Source organism: Pygoscelis adeliae, unplaced genomic scaffold (genome assembly GCF_000699105.1).
Source record: "Pygoscelis adeliae isolate BGI_AS28 unplaced genomic scaffold, ASM69910v1 Scaffold377, whole genome shotgun sequence".
Taxonomy (NCBI): Eukaryota; Metazoa; Chordata; class Aves; order Sphenisciformes; family Spheniscidae; genus Pygoscelis; species Pygoscelis adeliae.
Window position 1 is genome coordinate 724,732 of NW_008825210.1, and position 14,688 is coordinate 739,419.

A 14,688-nucleotide genomic window follows, 5' to 3' on the forward strand; every position below is an offset into this window, starting at 1 on the left:
AGAAAGAGTTGCAATTCCAGATGAGAATTTCCTCAGCACTTAGAATCATAAAATTTGGTCCCTCAAAAAACTCATCATCTCTGCAGGTGAGCAAAGGTTACAGTTACAAAACAGAATACACGTCAGAATCAATATGTTATCAAAGTGTTGAGATACATCCAATATAAAAATGAGTATTTAATCTTAATTGCTGCATGCTTCCTAAGGAACAGTCCAAGGTTCATGTGGAGAAGAGTCAATACAGTTCTTCTAATATCCCAGGTGTAGTGCAATGAACATCTTTCCTAGCCTCCAGCAAGCCATTTAGGGAAATATCAGTCTTGTTTCTACCCGCCCACCTTTCCCAGTGTGGACATTCCCCTTTGCAAACGCCTTAAGAGTTCACATTCATATTAACAGTATACTACCTCATAGCCATTATCCATTCCACCTACCTCACTGACACCCTGGGTTAGGTGCACAGATCTGCTTCTCACAGAAGAGAGATGGGAGCTTCATATGTCACATTCTTTCTCCCTTTACAAACAGGCAGGTGATTTTTTTTTTTTTTAAACCAACCTTCACAGATATATTTATGTACCGGGTCCTGATCAAGTCACATCTTTCTAAATAGGAGAAGAAACACTCTTATTCTTAAACCAGAGATAAAAATCACACCTGCTTTGCCTCAAATGCTCAGCATGGTATTGCCACTAACAGTACTCAGGAATATAACCGCTCGAATTATTTGCTATAATGGTGCCACGCTATAGTTCCCAGCAGAATTGGAATTGCTGAATGCTACAGTCTCCACAAGAAGAGAAATGCTAGTATGGTGCTTATGTGAAAATTCACTAGGTTTCTGCTCTCAAGGGAATAGTTTCCTCCTGTGATAATGCTAAACATAAAATGCATTGAGGTTTAGGACTAATGAAAATAAAATTGGTGTGAATAAATTATTATTTATACAAAAATGCACAGTTAGGACATCTACTGCATATGTAAGGCCGTAAAATTTAACTATCTCACTTCATTGCTATAGCATATTCGTGAAAGTTGTTGTCCATTTGAGGTCACACATATTTGTCCTAATCATCTACAAGGATCGCTGCCTGAGCAGTGTATTTCATTATTTAATGGAAAGTGAGACAGAACTACTTTAGGAATAAGCTGTCACTTGTAGTACATGCAGCGAGAAGACCCACTCAGTTCATTGGAACGCTGTTTGTTTTCCCTTCGCATTTGAAGACTACGTTTCCCAGCCATCGCTCGCACCGTTACCAAGAATTCAGAACAAAGGAAACATGCTCTAGCAGAAAATGGCTTTAGCTGAGTAGCCTCCCATGCAAGTCATTGCCCCTCCTCTTCCTCACAATCTCTGCTTCAACTGAAAATTCTTCAGAGGTAATGGTCATGCTAGAGATGATACAGATGTTATGAGGCAATCTACTTTGGAGACGCAAGGTAATGCTTTTATAAGCATGCTAATGACACAGGCTGTTGCTGTAACGTGACACAAGGGCTTAATGTTATTTGTAATAAAGGTTCTGGTTTCTTGTTATTTTCTAGGAAAACAGTATAAATTTAAAAGGCAGAAATGGGAAAATTAGTACAGCTTAACTTGCAGTCTACAACTGAAATACATTATAAAACCTTCCTTCAAATTAAGAGTCACTATTAGAAAAATATATTTTACACAGAAGTTTCCAGAAGACTTAAGATTAGCATGACAGTTGCATGGATAGAGGTAAATGCTTTTGACAAGTTTCTCTGCTAGAACTTGATTCAGCAAAGCACTTCAGCATATGCTCATGAGCTTTGCTGAATCAGAGCCCAGAAGTGACACCCCTTTTGACAGCTTCTTTATAACTGTTAGAGAAGTTAACGCTCTTGTGGGGACCTCTCGCCTCCCTCAGCCACTCACACACACGGTGGAACAGACATATGGTGTGACGTACCCCTGCAGCGCTGTGGGACTTAGATACTGTCCTCCAGTAAGATGCATTTGCAAATGGCATACGGCAGCAGGTGCACACGGCTCCTCCCCTGTATTCTGATCCAGCACAAACAGCTGAAAACTAACACGACTGTTACTGCTAAACAAGGATTACGGAGCTACTGTTTAAAAGCCACTAAACAACTGCCTTAAAAGTAAAAGCTGTCTAATTCTTTCTTGATAGCATTTCAGTAACACCGTTATTGACGCGCCTACCCCACTGCATGTTGACAGAACTGGTTATTTTGACAAGCATAAAGAGAAAGTTTAGCTAGCTGTGTAGTGACTGCAAGTTATTTGTATTCTCCGTTGTGTTATCTACTGCAAGTATGTGCTGAAAGAGTTCATTTGGTGGAACAGACTCCTAAGAATTTGTGAAGTGCGCCATGGTGTTCAAATGAATCAGTCCTAGTATCTGAACTTTTCATTTAAAAAAAATCCCCTACTGAGACAAACATTGCCTGTGAACTCTGTGCTGCTCATGCACATAGGAAGATTCAAATTCTTCCCTCACCTCTCCCCCTCTCACTTCTGCCATCCCAATAGTCAGTTCTCTCTAGTAGGTTACTTCCTCAAAGAGAAATGCTTTGCTGTGACAAACACTCACCTGCGACACCACGCTGTGTGTGCAGGATGCGGTTCTTTGCTCCAAGCTATGTGCCACCCTTCCTCTCAGCCCAGTAGACCGGAAGGCAGAAGGGGCCAGTTTAGTAGTTGATGTTCATGTCAGTAATGTATACGTGACCGCTGCCGGCTGCTTTGATCCTAGGCACCCAGCTCCACAAACATCCCATAACTCTGGATTTGCAGTTGTCCTGAAGGCATGTCAAACAACGTGCCCCAAGTCAGCTACTCTGCCTTTCCGCCAGGATTTTATTGCTCCTCTGTGTGAGCTTCCCTCATACAGATTTATATCGTATCACCAGAGCACTGCTGCTCTGGACCCTTCCAGGCAAGCCACCGGATGCTCCCCACCATGGCCCCGTTAAGGCTGGCTGTAGCAGCTGGGCTCCCCAGCACCCCTCACTTGCAGTCATGATGCTAGGGTCAGAAATTTTTAGTCTATGATACAGTGTTTGTAAGTCATAAAACTTATCTTAGAGTCTGCTTCCTAAAGAGCAAAAACTAAGGCTGTTGGAAGATGTGCTTTACACTCCCCAAAGCAAGATTTAAAAAACTATCTATTGATCGAGTAGTTAACCATCAAACGTTACATTTTACAGTCTAAAGGGGTGATTTATAATGAGATCTAAAGAAACTATAAGAGGAAATAATACCGTGACCTATTGCTTAACATTGGCAAGTCACCACACATAATACTTGTTTAAAGCCCTGGCTCATTCGATTCCTGACAGTAGCCCTTATCGAGTGGCTGAAGCCCTCACGCACAGACTGGAGTCTCATTCCCCACCACTATCCCTTAATACCTGTCCAGATATGGCACTCTTTTTGTGCTATCGTTTTAATGAAACACTAAAAAAATAATAGTTCACTGAATGCAAGATTTACTATAACACATAAAAATAAAGTGACAATAAAGTCATACACGTAAATTAAGCAAGAAGCCCTGTAATCTAGTCTGTATCAATGCTGTATTTTCTGTCATGTCAATGCCTCATTCTTCACCTTCTTTGAAGTACAGGAAGTTACCATTATTGGTAAATATTTATATTCAGTTCTGCAGTGTCAAGATACCAACAGTTAATATAAGTCTTCCAAAAAACATTCCCATCTTCCCAAGACAACACAAATTTTTATCATATTTGCCTTTCTGAAGGCTTATGCCTTTTTGGGAATGAGTTTTAGGATTACCTTTATTCTTGTCTGAGCAACTTTTAGCTAAGAAAACTAGAAAAAAATCAGGACTCTGGTAGCCACATACACACTAGCTAAAGTCAATAGCTTTAATTTTCACATTTAAACCTACAATTTTCATCTGACAGGCTCAGCAGGTTTTAACGCACACAACAATTTACTTTTACTGTTTTAATTGTTTTTAGTCAATCACTTTTATTGCTTCTCTGCATCTGACTAAACAAATTAATAGAGCCATGTTCATAAATGATTACTTTGTGAAATGGCTTGATAGATACATTTGCCAGTTTCACCTTCAATTACTGCCAACATTAGTAACATTTACACCAAAAGGTACATTTATCCAGGTTTTATAATTAAAGTGAGCAACAGGAGCAGCAATAGCCAAAAAAAAAAATCTATTTCATAAGCTCCATAGCATCAAATTTCACCTTTCTAACAGTGTTCCCCCCAGGCCAACTGAAAACAGCAGACCTGCCTGCATAGCTGGCCAAAAAAACCCCTTCTGGATCACAGAAAGACAGTCTACTCCCGCCTGGATTCTAACATGATCTTTTAGTTGAGGAAAAAAAAACCATACAAAGAATATACAACTAAATGTTCAGGATGACATCGTTACAGGGCATGAGAGACCTGGATCAAATTCCTTGTTGCGTCCCTTTAGACAAAACAAGGGTAGTGAGACTCCAAACCCCAGAAGAGACTCAGGGCTCCCTCCTTGTCCCCACCCAACTTGGCTTCTTGGCCAGATAGAAGGTGGGTCAGGTACAGGAACGTTAGCTTGAAGACAATACATAGCAGTGCCTCTTCCCTTCAGCAGAGGTATACATGGCCAAAGTTGGAAAATTTAATTTACTAATCAAAAACATGATACAGTTGCCACAAAATTAGAAATACCAAGAAAGCCTACCTTTGTGAGTGCCAGTAAGGATCAGCCTTCACTGACACAGCCTTTCCATGCTATGCACAGATCTCAGGACCCAAAATAAAAGATTATGAGCTTTTGTAACAGTTACTTCAGCTGTTGCTAAATCAAAACATAGGAACACAACTCTGCAGTTTGGTCTTTCCCCAGTTAAGGCATCAGGTGAGCTAAGACTACTGTGAAAATGGAATTAATTGAGAGCAGAAGTTGCCTTCAGGTACTACTTCCATATACATCATTTAAGAGGCTCGACCCCACAAGGATCTTCCAAGCAAACCAGACACATAGCAGCAAGGCTCTTCCGCACAACATGCGGTGCATGTACTCACTTCACTGAATGAAACCCAGGGTTAATCTGATGGACCTTCAGTTCTTCCATCCAAATTTAGAAGAATGAGGTTCACTTGACTAAAGAGAACACAAGTTTCCCACACACAAGAGACAACTTACCCTAGACACTTAGCTACAAGATGCTCAAAACCCTGGACTCTAGATCTTCTTCCCAAATTCCTATTTTATTACTTTATCTAATGGGAGAAAACACCGTAGAAACAGAAGCTGAAGTCAAAGCCTCTTTCTTCACAGGCTCCAGAGTCAGGCTCCCTCTGGCAAGAAACACTTGAACACTTTTCTTCAGTGTGTTTTAAGAAGCAGGCTGGGACTATCACTGGGAATGGCCTCCAGCCAGTGCTCGAGTCTTTCAGTAAGATCAGGGTTTGAACACCTTTACAGCTGAGGAAGAGAATTTTTCTTCTAGCTTCTGGACATATTATTTAATCTAACGCATTAGTATAGCTCAAGTCTTGCATGAGGAACACTCTCCTTAGAAAGGGAGAGGCTTTGGTTTTGATGATCCAGTCAGGCAGGAGAAGCCTCAATCTAGTTCTTCCACGTCCTGGATGAGACCATCATTTTCAATCTTTCCTTCTTCAGTTACAGAACCACCTTAAAGATCTCCCTCCTTCCACTGTACCCTGGCTTTAAGTTGTTTGAAACCAAAGAGGAATGAGGTGCTCACCTCAGAACAAGATGCTAGGCCACCAACACCAAGTGGAGGAGGGTGCTTCCTTCTTCCTGGGTGTAAGCCCCAGGGAAGGGGAGGTACCATGGCCTTCCTGGCCCGCATGCGGGTGAAGTCACAACAGGGTGCTGCAGGGCCTGTCAGATTCAGCCTAATTCAACACACTTGGCTCTCCAGACACAATTATCCACTGGAGGAGTGTGGCTAGGTAAGTGCTTCATCTACAGCTAACACGCCAATTCTTCTTCCTACCCCACACCCATTTTATCGACACTCTTGGGGTATCCTGTGGATTAGGAAAACGTAACTTACAGTTTTGGGAGAGTCCGTCCATCCCTCTCATTATGTTTCTTAAACACCTTGCCTTGCGAGTGAGTAAATACTTACTCAAAGCTCTCCTCCCCACCTTTACAGAGTGTGTTCTTTTCCCCAAGTAGTCACCAGAGTACTAAACCGGCTGTTGCTTTTGTACAAAAGCTAAAAATGATTCTACATTGGTCAAAACCGCTGACATCAAACTAGTTTTTCATTTGATATTCCTACATAATATCACTCGCATTTGATCTAAACCTTCATTGAACACGCACCCTCAGAAGCGGTCTAGGTCTTAAGCTGTAGGAAACTGATAAACTGCATAGTGTGGTAGAAAGGCTTTTTACTATTCTTTTAGAAACCTGCATAATATCTTATATGAAAGAGCCCTGATCTCTGGCTGAGGCTGCCAGGTACTTCATGAATATAAACCAAATATATTAATCCTTTTGGTCCTTAAGCTACCAAGCCTACACTCTGCTGCAACAAGAAAAATCGTTAAAAAGCTTGTATGACAGAAAAAGTGTCTTACTACACATGTAAACTGCAAACAACAAATCTGTTTATTTCCTGAGGTTCATGCAAAAATATAATTGGGATTTGTTGTAGTATTTCCATATTCCTCAAATCAGTTCCCTAGTCTAAATAGGTATTTTTATTTTAAGTTGCTTGGTATTAAACAGATACTCGATCCACCAGCAGGTTTCACAAAACCACCCCTTGCTCCCCCTCCCTGCAAGGTAACACAGCTGTTCCATAATCCTGTCTTTTTATCATCAGGCAGGACAGCGCTCACCAAAATGTCAAACAGAGGACAGCCATCTTGCTTGGATGACATACCCCAGAGCATGCCTGCGTTCAGGACTCTTCAATAAAGAGCTAAGTCTAAAAGGCTAAATAAACAAATCTTCTGTTGCAGATTACCAGAGTTGCTGCTACTCAGGGCAGAGATTAGCAGGAAGAACAGATAAAGCCAGAGGTGGCAACAGCATCTCCACCCGCAGCCAAATATATCCATTTTGATCAAACAAAGGCAGCCCCCTCCCACCACTATATTACAGCGGAGAGAAACGACCAACAGAACCACGTCACACCAAAGCCTGGGCATATCTGTATTCTGGCAGAAAAGGACTAGCAAGATCATCTTAACTCTGTGCCCCGCGTGGCAGCCCAGCAAGGCAGCAATCTCAGCTCATTTTTAAAGTTGCCTTGAAATGGTAACAAGCTGCGAAAACAGTAATTTGTTTTTTCTGGGATGCTGACCCACAGAACCCTTTGCAGAATGATTAAAATGGTATCCAAGAGTGATCCTGCATTACTTTGTACGAGACACACATGTACTGTTGGAGTGACTCATTAGAAGTTTTCACGTGGCCCAGCTACAGTACGTTTAATATTTCTATCAACTAATGACATCCTTTCATAAACACTGATGAAGAATTAGTGGTACAGTAGGATTTCAAAGGCCAATTTTCAAATATGGGCAAGGTACCCCTTACTGCACTTACAGATTGAGATAACCAACATGATATAGCTGATCAAGATCAACTATATGTGACAATATTTTGCTATTTCCCTGCATGCACACAAAAGCATGCTGCTCTGAAATAGCTTTCGGAAAAGGTCCTTTGCAAATAGGATCATACTTTGTGTAGACAGGTAAGACCTGTTGAAACACTGTTCAACATCACTTGTTCTACAGGAATACCTGAAGACCCCAACCAAGATCAGGCCTTACTGTGGTGGACACACCATGCAGAAAAAGCCTGTAGGTCCCTGTCAATACAGTCTAAATGGATAGGACAAGCAGGAAGCGGGCAAAATAAAAAAAAATAAATAGCTTGCCCCAGGTCACATGGAATGTCTGTGTCAGAACCAAGAAGCACATATAGATCTCTCGATTCCCAGTGTCTTACCTTCAAGACCATCCTTTCTCACGCTTAAAAAAGTAATCTTAAAAAAAAAAAGCACAAGGCATCAGCCTAGAGCATTACTATCAACAGTTATTCTAACTGCCCTTTCAGGAAGTAGAGCTACACCAAGGATCGACCTGGCCCATGTGTTTAAGTTGGGGACAGAAAGCAACACTAATACTTGCTGAAGTTCACCACTTGGCAAGAGCCTTCCTTACATCTCATCTACCTAGATTGGAAAAGAGTTGATATCCTGTACCATGCCAAGCCACCCCCTGCCCCCCAAACATTCAATACACTTTTACAGAGATGTTACAGGGTGTATTCCCAACACATACATAAATGTATTAGGGATGCTCTCTGTTTTCTTCCCTTCGCTGAACTCTCTAGCATAGCAACTCATATGCATCACACAATTCACTTTACACCAGCCAAAGTAGATGAAAAAGCATCACGTCCAAGCTATAAATCATATCAGCCCATTACAATTAAACACATTCAAATTCTAAATCCCAGAAAACAGACTTTGTAATGATAGAATCGCTGACTGCATCTACCAAATTCTCTATTGCCGCTCTTCAAACGTGCTTTCCATCTACAAGCACACAGAAGCTACTTTACTGCCAATTCCTCCATTGATGGCACATTTTATTGACAAAATACAGCTGAGCCACCTAAAGCAATTTCAGCTACAGAATAACCTTTCACACAAGAAGTTAACCAGCTCCTCCATCCATTTGCAGTAGATTTAGATTAGCAAACACCACACACAGACACAGTCAGATCCTTTGAACAGCCTCATGCCAGTTGACGGCTAAGGACAGGGTAATGTTATAATAGGTTTTCATGCTTTGAGTTCTGGGAAGCAGCACCTTCCTTACTCAGAAGTAAGAGGTTTGGATTCCGACTCCACCACAAACTGTTTGCTCTACCCATACCTTTTCTCCCCCATCTCCAGTTTCCCCTTTCCTTTGTCTCACCCCTCTCCTGCATTACCATTTCCTCATTACACTTCCACAAAGATTGTCTTAGTTTAAATAATGCTGTTTAAAAAAAAGGAAGAAAAAGCTTCCCAGTCTTCCCACAAGCTTAAAAAGTTACCAGATGTATACAAGTCTATCTAGAGTGCAACCACTGGCATTGGAGTGGCTGCTTGTAACAACTAGCCAGCCAAAGGGAGGCTGTGCAGCCACAATCAGACAAGTTCACCATCAAATAAATACTTGCATTTTTAAAAGCAGCAGACTCCAACATAAAACTACACTTTTTAAATGCAGTTGCGTAAAACATTTGCTCCATTACTTATGGAAGAAAACACAAGTCTTAAAACGTGCCAAGACTTGGAGCTCCACATTAAAGAAAGCTTGCTAGGAAGAGAAAGTTTTAGAAATCAGTTTTACTGTTAGGCTTAATTCTGCATTCCTGTCAAGTCTGTCCTTCAAGTGAGTTTGCCTGATCAAAGATCTTATGGTTGACCTCTCAGATTTTGTCCATAGATCACCCAAAGTGTTAGTTTACTACCAGCTGCTTTTAACATCTGTCCAGCGCTAGCTGTCGTGCCCTCTCCAGTTTAGTCTGTACTGAATAATTCCAGTGGTGGGTGGGAAAGGGGGAGACACTGTACAGCAGCACATTCTCCCACAAACTCATACCTAAAGCACACGCCGTATCAGGCAGTCTGGTGGACGAAGATAAATTCACTAACATATACGTACCAGTGTAAGTCCCAGGCAGAGACTGCTACAGCAGAAGTGCAGCCGAGTAGCGTTTGGAATCAGACTGCAAGTTTCCAGAGAAACATTAGACATCCACAAGTGCAAATACCTACCACATGAAAACCGACAAGGCCTTCCGTTGTCAGATCACACAGTTCAGCTCCATTCTCAGACTGAGAGCACGCACAAAAGAGGAGTGCCAGACACCACAGCTAGCAGTCTGCCACTAATTGCAGAAGAATGATACAGCTGCAACTGGGATTTATCCCTGCAGAAGGTGCTACATGGGGAAATTACTTTAGCCATTGGAGGTTGGCTGACTTTTCCCAGACTTTTTAATTAACCCCATGCAAAAGAATTTAGCACTCTCATCTAAGACCCTTTTACAGTTCATAGATCAAATCCAGTTTGTCTTAGGGTGTACACAGAAGTTGAAGCTGCTACTGTCCCAGATGAACTTTTTTTTTTTTTTTTACAGCTCAACTGGAAAGAACAAAATCCAGTCATTTATTCCTGCAGGTTGGGAACTGACCAGAATCACAGTTAAAAATAACACTAAAAAGAAATCAAAGCCAGGTCTAACAGCCAGACACCACATTCTTACTCTAGAGAGTAAGAATCAATGCATTACTTGCCCTGGCCAGTTCACATATAGCGAGCTCTGATATTCCTTGCACTGCTGTTTTGGAGCGCACAGATGTATCACAGAGTCTGGAAGAGAGCTCGCCTGTCCAGCTGCCTATACCTTTTAGTTCACCTGCACAATATCAAAATATTTTTTTTATGCTCTGTAGTAGCCACATGATTCATACTTTTTTTGTGCTTCACCTCCCCGAGGAAATAACCGAATACTTTTTTCCTGTGTGACCCAGCAGTAACACAAAAATCCTGTGTTAGACCTGAGAAACCACTACAAAACTGCTTGCTAGTGCCTCATGAGAAAAAGATACTTCTGTTGGAAGGTGAGTGTATTATTAGTTGCTTTGCTCATTAACAAAAGCTGATCAATTTGATACTGCTCCCTGAAGATGTTGCACTCCATAAGCCATTGCAGTTTCCTAGAAGACAGTGGCTTAAGTCCAAACAGCTAATGCACAACAGGCACTTTTCTTTCTACCCATTTTAAAACAGGGGGGAGTCCTTGATCTGAAGCTCTGGTCAGTCCAGAGTTACTGAGCTCAAATTCAGCTGGAGTAATTTCAGAGCTAGACTTCTCACCTCCTTCCCCCTTAGAGGGGAGTACACCTCCCCCACCACTAAGGAGCAGACCCTCTTCATTACACTACCTCCACAGCCCTTCCATTGCCCACAGGGCCCCACGTTACCAAGAACAGGAGGCCTAGGTTAGAAGTCCCCCCCTTTGTTAGAAGGCAGCTAACACTATGTCCTAAAGTTACAAGGCACTCTTACATAGAAGCCTCTCTCCTTCCAAAACCACATCTTTCATTTGTTAGGTCAATGCCCCAGCCATCTTATTAATGCATCAGATCTCACCAGATCACACGGCTTTCCTTCGGGTTCAAACACGTTTCATTCAATAAAAACAGTAGGTTAGGCTCTACTAAGAGAGGTAGAGTCAAAGACAAATGATCAGGCATCACCACCCTTACCTGCAGAGAAACAGCAAAACCCACCAACACCCTCAGAACTGTAAGAGGCTCTTTTTGTCCTACGCCAGTACTGCCAGACTGATGAGTTTGTATTGCTACCAGCTGGCAGACACACTCCCAGCTGAAATAAATTAGATGTTAATAGTGAGGATCCCTACTGCATGCTCATGTGAAGGGTTGTTTTTAAAGTCCTCAATTTTTCATCGAGGAACTGTTTTTCAATATCTAGTTTTATTTGTGTTACTATAGAAAACTGTGACTAGCCTATTTTATAAATGTCTGAGGGTTTATTGCTAGGCACTACAAAAGATACATCTATATACTGACCCTCTTATGAAGATTTCTTACGAAAATACAAAGATTAGGTTAATGTTTTTCCTTGAGTTCCTAAATTGGAAGTTCATTTCATTATTTAAAAATTAGGTAAGAATTTAAGAATATATAAAGGTGAAATTCCAACTGTAAACACTTTAAATGGACGGGAAGAAAATATTTGTGTTTAAAAGCTGGTTATTTAGCAACTGCAGAGTAACTTAGCTCTAAAAGATCATATCTCTCCATAATCATACACAGATATACAAGATAGCTACATGTGCCAATGGAGGGTATTCACCCTGATTGAGAAAGCCCGACTAAGGGTTCTGTGAACCAACAAGAGTCCTGCAATAATGCCTTGGTAATGCAAAACTCCTGTGTTTAGAGAACAACCCCCTTTAAGATCACACAGTCAAGACTTCTATTTTCTGTGGGGTATTTTAGCAGCGGTGCTGCCAGGTCTCTAAGCAGAGGCTAGGGACCTAGTTCTAGTCTTTGCCACACACAGGCCCCTTTGAAGACATACATTTAAACAAGATAGCCAAGACCTGCAGTCAGAAAGAGATATCTGAAGAGAAGGGCCTTTGGTGCGTGGAGCACAGCTCTTTGAGTTGAAAGTCAAAGAGAATGCAGAAAGGAATAAATAATCAAAAGAACAGAAGTAGAAAGAAGCTGGTAAGACTCCGAGAGGCACAGATCTGTATTCTGATATTCCTAGAGCACCAAGAAAACAAGGCGTTTCTTTTGTTGTTTAGATTTTGTTGTAAATTACACTATTACATAGAAAGAAGTGCCTCATAATAACAGAAATTGTTTATTGTCCACATGACTTTAATTTATCCCTTGTGCAAGAGAAGAGTCAAAGTTGTATGGGTCCAGGAAAAAAAAAAAAAGAGCAAGTTTGGGCATCAACCAATAGCCCAGTGATCAGAGCAGTCACCTTGGCAGGAAAAAAGACATGTGTCAACATCCTGCTCCCAGGGTTGTTCAGGAATGTACATGAATCACTCCTTGAATAAACCGTGGAGTGCAGACAGTCATGGACCAGGGACTGTTGTTGTACGAGGAGGCCCCAGCACTGTAACAGCCAAAGGCAAGATCCTGGGTGTGGTAACTGCATGGAGAGAGGCCCATGTAAACAGGGACAGTCACTCCTTGCAAAGGTTCCCAGGGAGATAAGTGACACCAGTGGAAAGTAGGAGTCTCTCTCTGTCTCACACATAAAGAGTCATTTACCTGATGGAAAACCCAGCATGTCTCCTTAGCATCTTTACAAATTGTTAAAATGCAACATAGGCCCAGGAGCTCAGCAAAGAGCACCTGAAGTCACTGGGATGTGTTTGTGAGCAAAGATAGAGAGTAAATATGGAACACTTGAGGGGAGTGGCCCCAAAGGGAAAGGCTTGGCACTCAAAACCAGCTGTATGTTAGAAGAATTAGGATACCTTTAAGTATATCTTGGGGAAATGGGATGGAATAAAGAAAATTCATGATGAACATGAGGGAAAAAAACCCCAATCCTGAAAGGCAAGTACATTAGAGAGTAGAATTACCTTAAACAGCTCAAGCAACTGAGCTTTATCTCATCTCTTCTGAAACTAGACTGGAACAGGTTTTAGGTACTGAAAATAAGAGATAAAAAAGAAACTACCTGGAGAAGGAAAGAAGAGCAATTAATCTCTCATTTGCCGTACAATGCCTTGCAGGAGTCATCCTCAGCTCCCCAGATACTGCATCTGAGCCTCAGATTTGAGGTTCTGGACTTGATACGTTTTGATTCCCAGGGAAGAGCAAATGCTCAATGGCATACCTTCCTACCACCAACTAGACTGAACCAGCTCAGGGAAACTTTAGCCCAATAAAACAGAAACCTTCCAGAAGTGTTGAATTGGGGGGGGAGGGATTAGAGGTAGAAATCATCTGAAGAAGTCATCTAGTTCACCCCAAACCACAGGGCTGGGCTCCATCACAGGGAAGCAGTGGGGGAGAAGGGCTTTGAGAAAGCTGAGTGAGCTGTTCCAGCCCATCACTTACCCTTACAACGACCCCAAAACCTGGGGGCTCTTTCCCGATGGTCATCTAAATCCATGACTCCTTTCCCTATGCGCTATGGGCAAAGGATCATGCCCCTCCTCAGTGCAGCACGTAGTGCTGAAGAGCGGGCTGTTACTCGGGCTGATTTCGTGAGACATGTTCCACTTCCACAGTGTTGCTGCAATGGTTTGTGCGATTTGGGGGATTGCAGAGAGGAAGATCACGGGGGGTGGTGGTGGTGGTGGTGTTTAAAGGCTGGGAAACGATGCAGGTGTGGTGCACTGTATCCCTTCCCTTAGCTTCCTGACAAGCTGGGCTAGCGGCACGCTTGCTGTGGAACCCGGCAGGATGGGTCCCACTCAAGGACACCGGTATTTAACCTTCGGCCTGTTGTAACCTGCAGATACAGTAACAAAGTTACGGTACTTCCCAACTTTGGACAGGGAAGGAGCAAAAACTTTTGCAACGCTCAACTTTCAGGCTGAGACTCCTATAGCATCGCCCGCGCCCGTTGCACTGTTTCGTAGCATTTGTTTATTCTAAAGCTCCACCTCCTGGAGCCGTGAAATTAATACAGAAACGGCTCAACTGCCACTGGAAGTAAGGGTGCAAGTTAAAGAGGAAAGTTTGCAAAGGTGTGAATCTTAAAGGGGCAAGATTTAAAATTATAAAAGTATCCCAGGTTCGTTAGTTAAAAAAAAAAAAGAATCTGCTTTAATTTGGAAGCTCATCTCCTGATCTGGGGGAAGTCAGTTTAATTTCTCAGCGCTCGAGAGCAGGATCTTCGACAGGGCTGCTGCAGCAGCGCTGTTTAATGTCTCATCAGAACCCGGAACGCCGAAGATTTAAGGTTTTCCCATGTAAATACAGACAGCTAATGACGACTGTTTCCCCCCCATTTAACTCACTCCCCCCATCCTTTTCACGCCTTTGACCTTTCCACCACCGGCATCTCACAGCGCACCTCAGGCGCCCTCCGGAGCGCCGTCCAGGAGCGCTGCCCCGCTCGCTCCCCGCCGGCCGCCTCGCACCGGGGGGGTGCTCTCCCCCTCC